Source organism: Odocoileus virginianus, chromosome 6, assembly GCF_023699985.2.
Source record: "Odocoileus virginianus isolate 20LAN1187 ecotype Illinois chromosome 6, Ovbor_1.2, whole genome shotgun sequence".
Taxonomy (NCBI): Eukaryota; Metazoa; Chordata; class Mammalia; order Artiodactyla; family Cervidae; genus Odocoileus; species Odocoileus virginianus.
Window position 1 is genome coordinate 55099660 of NC_069679.1, and position 14369 is coordinate 55114028.

The 14369-nt window shown below is 41.4% G+C and overlaps 1 protein-coding gene across 10 annotated transcripts in view; it reads left to right on the top strand.

Moving 5' to 3' along the window:
- Window positions 1–14369, top strand: part of SAMD4A (sterile alpha motif domain containing 4A) — a 223747-nt gene that overhangs the window by 119945 nt on the left and 89433 nt on the right. Inside the window, exon 3 of one of the 10 annotated variants that reach the window (XR_011488319.1) lies at window positions 6796–6951. The exons of the other annotated variants lie outside the window; for them this stretch is intronic. The gene's annotated coding sequence lies outside the window, so the exon portion shown is untranslated. The remainder of the gene's footprint in view (window positions 1–6795; window positions 6952–14369) is intronic. 10 annotated transcript variants of the gene reach the window in all.

Below are 14369 nucleotides of genomic sequence, written 5' to 3' on the forward strand. Positions count from 1 at the left end.
AGAGAGCTCTGCTGTTGACACTTAGCATGCTAACCAGAGACCAGCAAAGCCGAGAAGGAACAGATCTGCATCATCAGCTGTGATAGAAAAGCATGGATGTCTTTGTCCAGTTTGGTCTAGCAAGCATGTGTGATCAGCAGTGACCTCAGCAAACAAATAGGAGACATGTAAGCAGGAGACGCTGGCCCTGCCCTGAAGGAGCCAACAGTCTAATGGAGGAGAAAGAGTATTGCATGTCATTGAACCGGGCAGTGTGGTAGAGAGAAGCAGGGAGGGCCAGAGTAGATCAATAGGATTCAAGGAAGGAGGTTGCTTCTTAAACCACGTCATGGATGATGGTAGGGAGGAGGGAACGAGTTTGGACGTAAACAGGGCATAGCTACAGCAAAGAATGCTTAATAAATAATAATCTCTTAGGATTTAAACAGCCAACGGTTAAGTCTCCATTACTATAATCATAATTGATTAAGCTCTTCTTTATGTTTTTCTGGTAAATAATGTGTTAGATGCTGGCTGGAGGTCTGCTGGAGGCTCTGGGGTTATTTTATTATTTTTTTTTTCAAACTTTAAACTTTTTATTTTGTATTGGAGTATAGCCAGTTAACAATGTTGTAATAGTTTCAGATGAACATCTAAGGGACTCAGCCATACATATGAATGTATCTATTCTCTGGGGTTATTTTTAGAAAATGGATTCTGCTCCTTACAGAGTTGCCTATTCTATCAATGGAGATATTTTGAAAGTATTTCTCTACTCTTCTAGTCTAACTCTTTTCCAAATTCTTTGTATTACAGATATTTCTATGGGGTACAAAACTCTTCTCTGACCCTGTACCCTATTGAAAAAGTGGGATCATAGAACCAGGACACATATATGGACAGGGACAAAAGATAAATATCCAGTGGATTAATAAATACATCCACCTCCAAAGGTGGTGGTATAAAGCCAGATTAAAATCAAACAGGTGGCTTCTGTCACTCCCTACTCTGAACTAGTGTGGCCTAAATCTACTCACTGTTTTCATGTCTTCCTTTAGTTTAGGTATGTTTTGAGACTCAGGAAGCAGGATCAAGAGGCCCTTGTCCACAGACATTGTAACTATGGGCTCTGAGCTCTTGACACCTCTTGCAACATTCCCACAAAGTCTCCTAAAGTAGAGTGTCCTCATCTAGTCAGTCCTCCTGATTCCGGTCCAGCCACTGGCCTTCGACTCTGTTTAATTTCACAGTGAGATGCCCAGAAGGAGGGAAATGGCCTTGGCCATTCTCATTTCTGATTAGAGAATTTCATCCTTTACTGCTGTCCTTCCTACCTTTTTTCCTTTAGACCCCACTAACCGAGAGGACTACAAAAATTAAAAAGTAACACTCCTTCTCAAAAAATCTGAAACATCTTATTCTGATTGCCTCAACAGACCTACTAACCTGAAAATAAATTCAATGCACAAGTAACAGGTGAAAATAACCTGCATTTTCTGCTTGCCTTTGCATAAATTCCTGGAGGTGGCTAACAGCTCCAGAGATCCCAGAAGGGTGGTGTGCCTCTAACTCCCTCTGCAGGGCTGTGGGTAATGAGGACTCCAGGGCGGGATTGGCTGTGTCCTAGGGTTGGTCACCCAACTCTGTCATTGGGCGGTTAACCAGACCCCTTTTTCGAATACATTAACAGTTAATTTGTGACCATTGATTTAAATATCTTACCTTCACATACTTGTCCATTCTATCCTCTGTTGAATAACTTGTACATATATTTAAGATTCCCTACCTAAGTGAGTGATGCATACATTTTACTGTCCACTTTTCCATCATGGATATGTTAGGCATATGTGTGTGCTGTTCCCTGGTGATAACATTTACACACATCCCAGGGCACTCACATTCACACTCACACTTTGGATTCTCATCTCTCAAAATGGGAAATTTTGTCAAACAACTTCCTCATTATTTTAGAAAGTGTGGGACCTAGTGAGTCGATAGTCCAGGCTCACTTCAAGACATTGTAAGGCTCCATGTGCTCAGAGATGGTTCACTCTGGCCCTTGCCAGATTCATGTTGTTGTTCACTTGCTCAGTTGTATCTGACTCTTCGCAACCCCCAGGACTGCAGCATGCCAGGCTTCCCTGTCCTTCACTCTCTCCCGAAGTTTTGCTCAAACTCATGTCCACTGAGTCGATGATGCCATCCAACATTTTATCCTCTGTCACCCCCTTCTCCTCCTGCCCTCAATCTTGCCCAACATTTGGAGTCAGCTCTTTGCATCATGTGGCCAAAGTATTGGAGATTCAGCTTCAGCATCAGTCCTTCCAGTGGATATTCAGGGTTAATTTCCTATAGGATTGAATGGTTTGAATATTGTGTGAAACGGCTGTTGTTCAGTTGGGTCTGCTGGGTCAAGCACAGATTATTGCTTTGTGATTTGGCCTGTTTACATTCCTCCTGACACTCCCTGGTTGATTTCGTCTGGACATTGCCCAGGATTTTGGTTCTGGAGTTCTTCGGTAACAAAGCTCATTGCAAGTGGCTCCCTGGACCACAGTGTGCTTCTTTTCAGGCTCTTGTTTCCATTGCCTCTTGTAGAGCAAGGCCTCACTCTAAGTGCAGGGGTGCGGAGCCTGTTTTGTTCCTCTGTAAGGTCAGCGTGAGGATTGCTAATTTATTATTCTGAAATATGATTGGACAGTCATTTTGTGGTATGTGGGGTTTGTCAGTGGTGGTCTGGGGGGGCAAGAGTGGCACTGAAGATTAGTGAGTGGGAAAACCTCTTGCTTTTGTAACATTTATAGCCTGTCCTCAGAGGGGTTTTGAGTTAAAAAAAAGAAAAAACAACACTAGCCAAATGTGGTTTGCAAGGATTTGCCTTGCATTTGTCAAGAGTAAAGTAACATTTCCTTCATCTCTAATTTATTAATATATGACTCTTTGGAGACCCATTCCTATGAGGTTTTATTTTAACATGATCACTTATGGTCAAAAAAATTGGGACGTGTAGCAGTCTTAACACGACCCTGTTGGCACTGGTTTTATCTCTTTCTTCAACAGATGTTTGCCAAAGAGTAGTATTAAATGCATTTAATTCTGCTGTCTCAGCCTAGCAAATCTTTATCATGAAGATTACTTTAATTGGTGTCAGTTACAAGCAGAAAAAGCACCCATTACGCTTTTGTTTTCTAGCACTTGGGGAAATTTTCCATCCTAAGTAGAATACTGAAATGGGGGATGGAGTAAAGGTTTTGAAAACTGAGCTAATCATTTTATTTTCCGTTTTTACATATTCCTAATTTTTTTTGACATTAGAGCTAATGTTAGTCAGAATTCCTCAAGAATCAAACAAGAAAGAGGTGACAGAACAGTTCTGGGGTGACAGTTGGTACCTTCTGTTGCTTGCAGGTCACTCAGTCCATTAGTTTTTTTTTTAAAGGAAATTTCTAAGTACCACCTCAGATTTTTGAGTAAGAAACCCCAAAGTCTAATAAAACCACTATCAAACAAAAGGCCTGGGGACAATTTTATATAGCCACTTTAAAATGTGATTGATAAAGAGATGGTAATGCAAGGGAACATGGAGACAAATCATTACCCTCGTGAAGTTTTGTTTTAGTAGAGAAAGATGGCAGCAGTGTGGTACACAGCAAGTCATGTGATAAATGTTGTGGAGGACGGTAAAGCAGGGCAGAGGGATAAGGAAGTGTGGGGTGAGGGGTTAGTGTGGGCAGTTTTAAAGTGTGGGCAGAGAAAGTCTCACTAAGAAGGTAACATTTGAGGAAAGACAGGGCTGGGGGAGGGTGAATGTGGATCTGAGGGAAGAACATCCCAGGCTGAAAGACAGCCAGTGCAAAGGTTGGGGATTAGGGCGAGGTCTGCCAGGTAAAGAACAGCAAGGGAGCGAGGATGGACTGACATGAATGTGGGACTATAGGAGGTGAAGCTGGATCACGGAGGGGCTAGTAGGCCTCTCTGTGGCTTTCAGGGCTTCCCAGGTGGCACAGTGTAAAGAGTCCGCCTGTCAATGCAGAAGACTCAGCAGATGCAGTTTTGATCCCTGGGTCAGGAAGATCCCCTGGAGAAGCACATGGCAACCCACTCCAGTATTTTTGCCTGGAAAATCCCACGGACAGAGGAGCCTGGCGAGCTACAGTCCATGAGGTCACAAAGAGTTGGGCATGACTTAGCAACTGAACACTGCTCACGCATATGGCTTTTACTCTCTGCCTTTTACTATTGGAATGTTTGATCAGAGAAGTGACATGACTTATCTTCTTATATAAAAAGATCATCCTGCTTGTTAATTTGATAACAGACTGTTTGCGGGGTGTGGAGGTGGAATGCAGAAGCATGGTTAAAGACTAGATTATGGATATATATTGAAGACCCAGCACATAGGATTTGCTAACAGATAAAATATAGGATGTGAAAGAGAGTAGTCAGGATACTCCAGGGTTTCCACCTATGCTCGTGTGAAGATGGAAGAGCCATGTGCTGAGATAGATAAGAAGACCAAAGGTGCAGATCTAGTGAGAGTGAAAGCAAGAGTTCCGTTTTAGACATGTTAACCTGGGCTGGAGATATGGCTGTGGGAGATGTCTGCATACTCTTCAGGCCAGGGTCGGAACTGAGGCAAGTGGCTGGGGGAGCTGGCCTGTCTTATGTGCCCTCAGCGAAGGGACAGCCTCAGACCTACAAGAGTTAGTCATTGCCAGAAGGAGGTCAGAAGCCCGAATTCCAGGTGAATTCCAACCCTAACTTGACCTGGGCTGAGATCCACTGCTGGCCGAGAGCACTCAGGAGCAAAGACCTCCTGGAGTGGCCAGCCATGCCCATACCTGGGAGAAAAAGGACTCAGGTGAAAACTCCTCATTGAGGAGATGACAAGATGGCTTGGGAGCAGAGAGGGGTCATTGTAGATATCTCTTGAGGTCAGAGGTACCTGGTTCTTGCCCGTTGAGGACAGTCAGGTGCCTGTGAATGACTAGCACCGAACCATTGTCCTGTTCTTAGAGAAATTGCTGGTGGTTATAATGAGCTGTAGACTCCACCAACACAGGTCCCTTACTTTTCTAGTAAGTTCAAAGGGCAGAAGCATTATCACGTGATTCTTTTTTACCAAGTAACATGAAGCTACTAGTACTAGTTAACTATCGCTGTATGACAGATTACCCCCAAACTTAATGGCTTCACAAAACAAAATTTATTTCACAGTTTTCTGAGGGTCAGAAATTTGGGGTTGTCTCGTTGGGTAGTTCTGGCTTAAGATTTCTTGCAAGGTTGCAATCCAGATAGTGACTAGAGCTGGAGAATTCACTTCCAAGGTGGTTCACTCACATTGCTGGCGAGTTGGTGCTGGCTGTTAGCAGGAGGCCTGAGTTTCCTCCCCATACAGGCCTCTCTTGGGGCTGCTTGAGTGTCTTCATAAATTGGTGTGATCATCATGTCCACCAGAGCAAGTGAACCAAGAAAGTGATGTGGAAGCTGAGATGCTTTTTGTGACCTAACCTCAGAATTCCTCCACCATTCTCTATCGGTCATGTGCTGCTGTTTAGATTCAGTTTTAAGAGAGAGTACAATAAAAATAAATGAAAAAAAAGAGAGTACACAAGGGCCTTAAGACCAACAGGCAGGGATCCATGGGGCCCGGTAGCCAGCAATTACCCTCCTTAAAAATAGGAGGAGGTTTCTCTTTTTGTGTGTGTGTGGGGGGGTGGGGGTTGGGGGGGTGGGGGGAGATGGGCAAGAATACCATTCCCTTCTCCAGGAGATCTTCCTGAGCCAGGGATCAAACCCAGATCTCCCGCACTGTAGGTGGAAAGCTTTACTGCCTGAGCTACCAGGAAAGTCTAGGAGGAGGTTTCTATCTTAATCCTTTGTGTTCTGCTCAAAGCACCTCTTGCAGTTCTAGGAGCTCAGTAACCCCATGTTATCTGGGTCCCCCATCACAGCTGGGCTAATCCACATATCTTGCTGGGCTCCCCCATATTATGGGGATGTTTCTTTAGCCATCTCTAGCTCAAGAGGATCACTTGAGAGACAGTAGGCAAATGCAGGTGCCAACACAGGAATCTTATCATTTGCCATGTTGGTATTTGCCATTTTCCCCAAAATTTTTTAGGTACCCTCTCAGTTCCCATCCCATGCCACATGCATGTGTGGTATTCCTGCTATCCTTCTGTCCCTGATCTGTGCATAGATGTACTGCATTTAGAAGCCCTTATTACATGATATTCCAGCATTGAGTTTATAATACAAATTCTTCCAGGGAGCATTTGACCATTTAAAACCCACTGGTATTTCTGCCTTTTAGCACTTTTATTTAACCTGTAGTTCTTGAATGTGTGCATTTAATTTCCAGCCATTTCTCGCATGAGCAAATTGCCTTAATACACTTGTGAGAAACCCTTTTATGGTAAATGTTATTAAACTGAAAACAAGGATATAATAAAATAGCAATTTAAGAGTAATTTACTAACAACTGGAGCCCTTAAACATTGACATACCATTGTGTAGTAATAATACCAGACTTGGTATTTAAACACATTCTTTGTCACTCCAAGAATCATTGGGACAGTTTCCTAATCCTCATGGACTTTAATTATAGCTCTTTCAGGATTTTTTTTTTTTTTACTATTCATATGTCACCAGTTTATACATTATAAATCATTAGCTTTTGCCCACCTAAGACATCCAGTAAACTCTTATCTCTGCCCCTTATCCAGAGGAATAATAGAGGAAATATCTAGAAGAAGTAATAGAGGAGAGTTGACAGAAGAGACTAAACCTTGTTCTTGGACTTCTGTTTTCTAGACTGTCTAACTGACTAGGGTGATATTGGCATGAATAATAATAGAAACTGCATCATGGATGTGATTGGTTGAACATTTTGAGGATTCCTGGGTCTTCTCAATGGGGAGAATCCTTTGAATACACATCTCAGTAAAGGCCCCTTTTCCCTGGAAAGTGGTATGTATGCTACAAAGAAGGCCAGTGGGCAACCGGTCAGGACCTGCCATTCCTGTCCCAAGTCCCTGCATGCCTGCTTGGCTTCTGTTTGAAGGTGGAGATTCTCTCTCTTGTTAGCACCTGGGGATCCTCCCCTGAGAGGTTGACACAGTACTACCTAGAAAGCAGGAGAGTGGACCCTGGGCCATGAGGAGGGACCTCATGTACTCAGAGGGACAAGATGTACTCACAGTCCATATAATCAGCACAGGAAGGGCTCCACAGGAAGACACATCATAATCAGAAACCACTTGTTAAGTTGCCCTGAAAAATCATCATCCTCGTGGAATCTAGAAATCCCTCATCTGTATGATCAGTTCATCCTCTCCCTGAAGGTACCTGGAGTGCGATCATAGTCGAGAGGTTCTTTGGTGAGCGGATAACCGGGATGAGGGACACAGTGAGGGGAGTGTTCAGTGGCAACAGATGAGCTTCATGAAGAGTCCAGCTCTGAATGAGGATGACTTTCCTCAAAGGACAGAACTACTCAGAGCCCAAGGGCTAAAACTTCCTTTTTCCTAGAGGGGCACTTGGATAGGTGTATCAGTTATCTTTACCCCAAACTTAGAAGCTTAATATTAATACAATAATTAATGTGTTATCACACAGTTTCTCTGGATCAGGAATGTAACTCAGGGTCCTTCAAGATGTTCTCTGGTATATAATCACCTGAAGGCTTCGCTGGGGCCAAGAATTCAGTTTCCAAGTTGGTACTGCTGTTGGTAGCAGGACTTAGTTCCTTCCCATCAGACCTCCCTCCCGATTGAGTTGCTTGAGTTTCCTCCCAACCTGGCTGCTGGCTCCCCCAGAGTGACTAACCCTAGAGAGAGCAAGGGAAAAGCTGCAATGCCGCTTATAACCCAATCCGTGAGGTCACACCCTATTGCTTCCCTTATTAATACATTCCATGGGATAGAAGTGATTGACTAACTACAGCCTGCATCTAGAAGGAGTTGATTGGCTCCACCTTTTGGAGAGGACTGTCAGAGACATAGTGGACATATTTTAAAGCCACAAAAGGTACACTGTCCTCTGTAACTTCTTTTTTTCTATACTTCCACAGCTGACCCAACTCTTCTGTTGATTCATGTATTCTTTTAATGTTTCTACATTATTATATTTGTAAATATAATTCACACATAAATGATTCATATGTAATTGCATGCTATGTAATTATATTTTAGTGTATTATATAATTACATATCTATTATAGAATTATATATGCAGTATGTAATTATATATGTAGTATATAATTAGCTATGTATTATAAATATTAATGTATTTAGCTTATAGCCAAGTTCCTTGAGTATGATAGTCATTATGTATCTTTATGCTAATTTGCATACCTCATCCTGCCTCCTCACTAGCTGGAGAACCTGAGGCAGGTTACTTGACCTCTCTGTGCCTCTGTGTCCCCATCCATAAAGTAAGGCTGTAATAGGACCTGTCTCATAAGCTTCATTTGAGGATTAAATGAGGAATTGCATACACAGAGCTTAGAAGAGTGCCTAGCACATAGAAAACTTCGAGCGCTGTTAGCTGTCAACATCGCAGCTGGAGCAGTGGCAGAAACAGTTTGATCCAGTTGGCCGTCAGAAGGCCATCATATGTCCATGTTCCCAGAGGCAGTAAATAAAAGTCATAGTTGTCTTCTTGGCCACGCCATAGCCCCATGGCATCCAAGCAGCCCTGTCCCAAAGGTAGAGAAAGAAGCATTTCAGGCCTGGAAGGGACCAGGGTCAGCAGGTTTTGGTTTTCTTTTCCTCTTTGCTGTGCTTGTTCCTCCCCTGGATCCCAGGCTAATCCCTGGCAGAGTGGGCTTACATGGAGAGCAGAGGTTCAGTTTGTACTCTGAGTCCTATTTCCATTTTGTTTTTGTTTCTGATTTTTTTTAGGCTGACCTTTTATGGAAGAGTAGACTACCCAAACAGGGAAGTGACCTCACAAAAAGCTAGGGAGTTCCTTAGCCTCATGGATTTGTATTAAAGTTTGTTCCCAGATTTCATTTTTAAACATCCATTTTCCAGGGTATACACTGGCTACATGTGATCAACGTTGGCATCAGGCATAGGTTCACCTTCTTCTCAGGCCCTTTTGCTTGCCAGTGACTCTTCAATTCCTTGGGCTTAACGAATAGACTTTATCTTCATCCTAAGCATATCCATAATTTAAAACATGCCGGGTGTTTGCTGGAAATGTATCGATGAGAAAATTAGAATTGGTGATTTCTTCATCTCCCAGAGCAACTTTAAAAGAAAGACTATATACTTACTGGAATGCACAAGGGTTGTCTTGCATCAGGTGGCAATTTGCTAAATATAGAGTCAGGAACCTTGGAGGGACCTGCTGAGGTCATCCGTGCCCTCCCACCCTCCTTCCCCATCTGAATGTCTCTAGCCCTGTGCTAGCCAATTTAGTAGCCACCAGCCACACATGGCCTCTGGGCATTTCAGCTGTGGCTAACTCCAGCTGAGATGTGCTGTCAGTGGCAGAGTACACCTCGGACTAAAAAAAAATTAGTTGATGTACAATATTATGTAAGTTATAGGTGTATAATAGATTGATTCACAATTCTTAAAGTTCACACTCTACTTATAGTTATTATAAAATATTGGCTATATTCCCTGTGTTGTACAAGATATTCTTGTAGCTTATTTTACACATAATAGTTTGACCTTTTAATCTCCTACCCCTGTACCCCCCTTCCCCTTCCTTCTCCCCACTGCTAACCACAAGTTTGTTCTCCGTATCTGAGTCTGCTTTCTTTTTCTAATATTCACTAGTTTGTCCTGTTAAAGATTCCACATATAAGTAATAGCACACAGTATTTGTCTTTCTCTGTCTGACTTAGTTCACTTAGCATAATACCCTCCAAGTCCACCCATGTTCATTCTTTTTTATGGCTGAGTAGTATTCCATTGTATATACACCACATCTTCTTTATCCATTAGTCTGTTGATCAACAGTTAGATTGCTTGCACACCTTGAAAACTGTAAATAATGCTTCTGAGCACATTGTGCATGTATCTTTTCAAATTACTGTTTTGGGTTTTTTTTTTTTTTTCAGATATACACCCAAGAGTAGAATTTCTGGATCATATAGTAGTTCTATTTGTAGTTTTTTGAGAAAGCTCCATACTGTTTTCCATAGTGGCTGCACCAGTATATATTCCCACCAACAGTGTACAAGCATTCCCTTTTCTCCACACCCTCACCAACTTTTGTTATTTGTAGTCTTTTTGATGATAGCCATTCTGACAGGTGTGAGGTGATATCTCACTGTGGTGTTTTTTTACATTTCCCCAATGATTAGCAGTATTGAGCATCTTTTCTTGTGCCTGTTGGCCATTTGTATTTCTTCTATGGAACAATGTCTATTCAGTTCTTCTGTCCATTTTTAAATTTTTTTTGATGTTGAGATGTATGAACTGTGTGTGTGTGTGTGTGTGTGTGTGTGTGTGTGTGTGTGTGTATGTTGGAAATTAACCCTTTATTGGTCACATCATTTGCAGATATTTTCTCCCATTCAGTAGGTTGTCTTTTCATTTTGTCAGTGGTTTCCTTTGCTCTGCAGAAGTTTAATTAGGTCCTGTGTATTTTATTTTCACTTGTATTTCCTCTGCTGTAGGATGGATCCAGAAAAAATAGTGCTGTGATTTATGTGTTCTGCCTAGGTTTTCTTCTAAGAGTTTAATCATTTCTGGTCTTACATTTTTGGTTTTTAATCCATTTTGAGTTTATTTTTGCATACGATGGTAAAGAATGTTCTGATTTCATTTTTTTACATGTAGCTGTCCAGTTTTTCCAATGCCACTTATTAAAGAGAGTGTCTTTTCTCCGTTTCATCTTATTGCTTCCTTTGATGTAAATTAATTGACCATACATGCATGGGTTTATTTCTAGACTCTGTCCTGTTCCATTGATCCATGTGTCTATTTTTGTGCTAGTATCATACTTTTTTGACTACTGTATCTTTGTAGTATAGTCTGAAGCTAGAGTAGAGAAGGGCGTTGCAACCCACTTCAGTATTCTTGCCTGGAGAATCCCATGGACAGAGAAGCCAGCGGGGCTACACGTACATAAGGTTGCACAGAGTGAACACTACTGAAGTGACTTAGCACGTAAGGTTGCACAGAGTGAACACTACTGAAGTGACTTAGCACGCCTGCCCACCGTAAAGTCAGGGATTATGATTCCTCTGGCCCCATTCTTTCTTAAGATTGTTTTGTCTATTCAGGGTCTTTTGTGTTCCCATACAAATTTTAAAATTATTTGTTCTAGTTCTGTGAAGATGTCATTGGTATTTTGATAAAGATTGCACTGAATCTGTAGATTGCCTTTGGTAACATGAAGTATACCCAGGATTTTGAAGACTTAGTACAAAGAAAAGAATGCAAAATGTTTCATCAATAATTTTATATTGATTGCAAGCTGGAATAATAATATAGTGATATATATGTAACTGTATAATGGTTAAATAAAATATATCATTAAAATTTATTTCATCTCCTCTTTTTACTATTCTTTTAATGCTGCTATTGTTGTTTAGTTGCTAAGTCATGTCTGACTCTTTTGTGACCCCATGGACTATAGCCTGCCAGGCTCCTCTGTCCATGGGATTTCCCAGGCAAGGATGCTGGAGTGACTTGCCATTTCCTTCTCCAGGGGACCTTCCCGCCCCAGAGATCAAACCTGCATCTCCTGCACTGGCAGGAGGATTCTTTACCACTGAGCCATCAGGGAAGTCCCCTTTTAATACTAGAAAATTTTCAGTTACACATGTGGCTTGCATTCTATTTCTGTCTGACTGTGCTTTGCTGGAGCATCTATTTCTGTTCTTCAAGCCCCCAGGACGGAAGTCCTAGAGCCTTCCTTGGTGACTCTTGAGTCTTTTGTCATGCTGGCACTTCACTTACTCTCCACATCCAATCTTTTTCTCTCATGCTTCAGTTTGAAGACTTCCTGACTGTCTATCTCCTTATGAAATCCCTACTTGAAAAAAGTAAAGCATCTCTTCATATTCAGTTATAAGCTCAATAACCCCATTATTTTTCACCTTTTCACTTTCTACCTCTTCCAACTCTGATAATTTTTTAAAATTTTATTTTATTGAGGGGTAGTTAATTTACAATGTTGTGTTAATTTCTGCTGTACAACAAAGTGGTTCAGTTTTACCTACATGTACATTCTTTTTTCATATTCTCTTCCATATGGGTTGTCACAGGATATTGAATATAGTTTCCTGTGCTGTACAGTAGGACCTTGTTATTTATCCATTCCATATATAAAAGTTGTATCTGCTAATCCCAAACTCTCAATCCACCCTTCTCGTCCTCACCCTTGGCAACTCGAAGTCTGTTCTCTGAGTCTGTTTCTGTTTTGTATGTAAGTTCATTTGTGTCATATTTTAGATTCCACGTATAAGTGATATCATATGATATTTGCCTTTCACTTAGTATCACAATCTCTGAGTCCATCCATGTTGCTGCAAATGGCATTATTTCATTCTTTTTTACGGCTGAGTAGTATTCTATTGTATATATGTACCACATCTTTATCCATTCATCATTTGATGGACATGTAGGTTGTTTCCATGTCTTGGCTATTGTGACTAGTGCTGCTATGCATACGAGTACATGTATTTTTTTTGAACTATAGTTTTGTACAAGCATATGCCCAGGAGTAGGATTGCTCGGTCATGTGGCAACTCTATTTTCAGTTTTTTGAGAAATCCCCGTACTCTTTCCCAGAGAGGCTGCACCAACTTACATTCCCACCAACAGTATAGGAAGGTTCCCTCTTCTCCACACTTCTCCAGCATTTGTTATTTGTAGACTTTTTTAATGATGGCACTTCTCCTGGGGGAGGTGGTACCTCATTGTAGTTTTGATTTGCATTTCTCTCATAATTAGTGATTTTGAGCATCTTTTCAAGTGCCTGTTCTGCTATGTGTCTTCTTTGAAGAAATGTCTATTTAGGTCTTCTTTCCATTTTTAATTGGGTTGTTTGTTTTTTGTTATTAGGTTGTATGAGCTGCTTGTGTATTTTGGAAATTATGCCCTTGTCAGTCACATCATTTGCAAATATTTCTCCCAGTCCGTTGGTTGTCTTTTGGTTTTGTTTATAGTTTCCTTTGCTGTACAAAAGCCTGTAAGTTTGATTAGGTCCCATTTGTCTATTTTTGCTTTTACTCTATTGCCTTGGGAGACTAACCTAATAAAACACTGGATGATTTATGTCAGAGAATGTTTAGTCTGTATTCTCTTCTACGAGTTTTATGTTATCATGCCTTATGTTTAAGTCTTTAAGCCATTTTGAGTTTATTTTTGTTTATGGTAAGAGGGCATATTCTAACTTCATTGATTTACATGTAGCTGTCCAACTTCCCCAACACCACTTGCTGAAGAGATTGTCTTTTCTCCATTGTATATTCTTGCCTCCTTTGTCGAAGATTAATTGACCGTAGGTGTGTGGGTTTATTTCTGAGGTCTCTATTCTGTTCCATTGATCCATATGTCTGTTTTTGTGCCAATACCATGCTGTCTTGATTACTGTAGCTTTGTATCAATTCTGATAATGGTTAATGACCTTTCCTGGATCATCTCTGGCCTCTATTATTTTTATAACTTGGTATCGGAAACCACCCAACATGACTCTAACGTGGGCCTGACTAAGGCAGAGACAAATAGAAGGAATTATTTCTATCATCAAGTACTTGACTGTGGTCTTTTTGTTACATTACCTCATTTAATCCTGTAACACAAGGAGGGGGCAGGTGCTGTTGGTAGCACTCTTGACTGATGAGGGAGTTAAGGCTCAGAGAGGTTGAGGAACTTACCAAAGTTCCACTGCTGATCAAGTGGCAGAGCTGGGATTTGTGTGCCTGACTCTGAAGCCCACATTCTTTTATGACATACCATGCCTTCCTCCCTTGATACTGTTCTTTGACTATATCCCTTCATCTTGAGAGGCCTTATCATTCGCAGCTGGTGCATTTGTAGCTCATGGTCAACACTGATTCTTGAGCTTGGTCTGATGTGTTTGTGCCTCACTAGAATTATGAAGCCCTTCTGCTAAATTCCAGAAATGCCTTTTCAACCTTGCAGATACTTTGTGAAAACTCTAGCCCTTATACAGTCATCAGTGGGCCAGAGTTCGGGTCTTTAGGTATTAGGAATGACTTTTCTGGCAGGGAGCTTTCTTTCCTATCATCCCAGGTCCCATGGATATCTATCAGTCTGCAGAACAAACTACTTCTCAAAGGCAAAGTGTACTGTTAATCCATGTTTGTGTGTGTATGTGTTCAGTTGTGTCCGACTCTTTGCAACCCCATGGACTGTAGCCCGCCAGGCTCCTCTGTCCATGGGATTTTTTCCAGG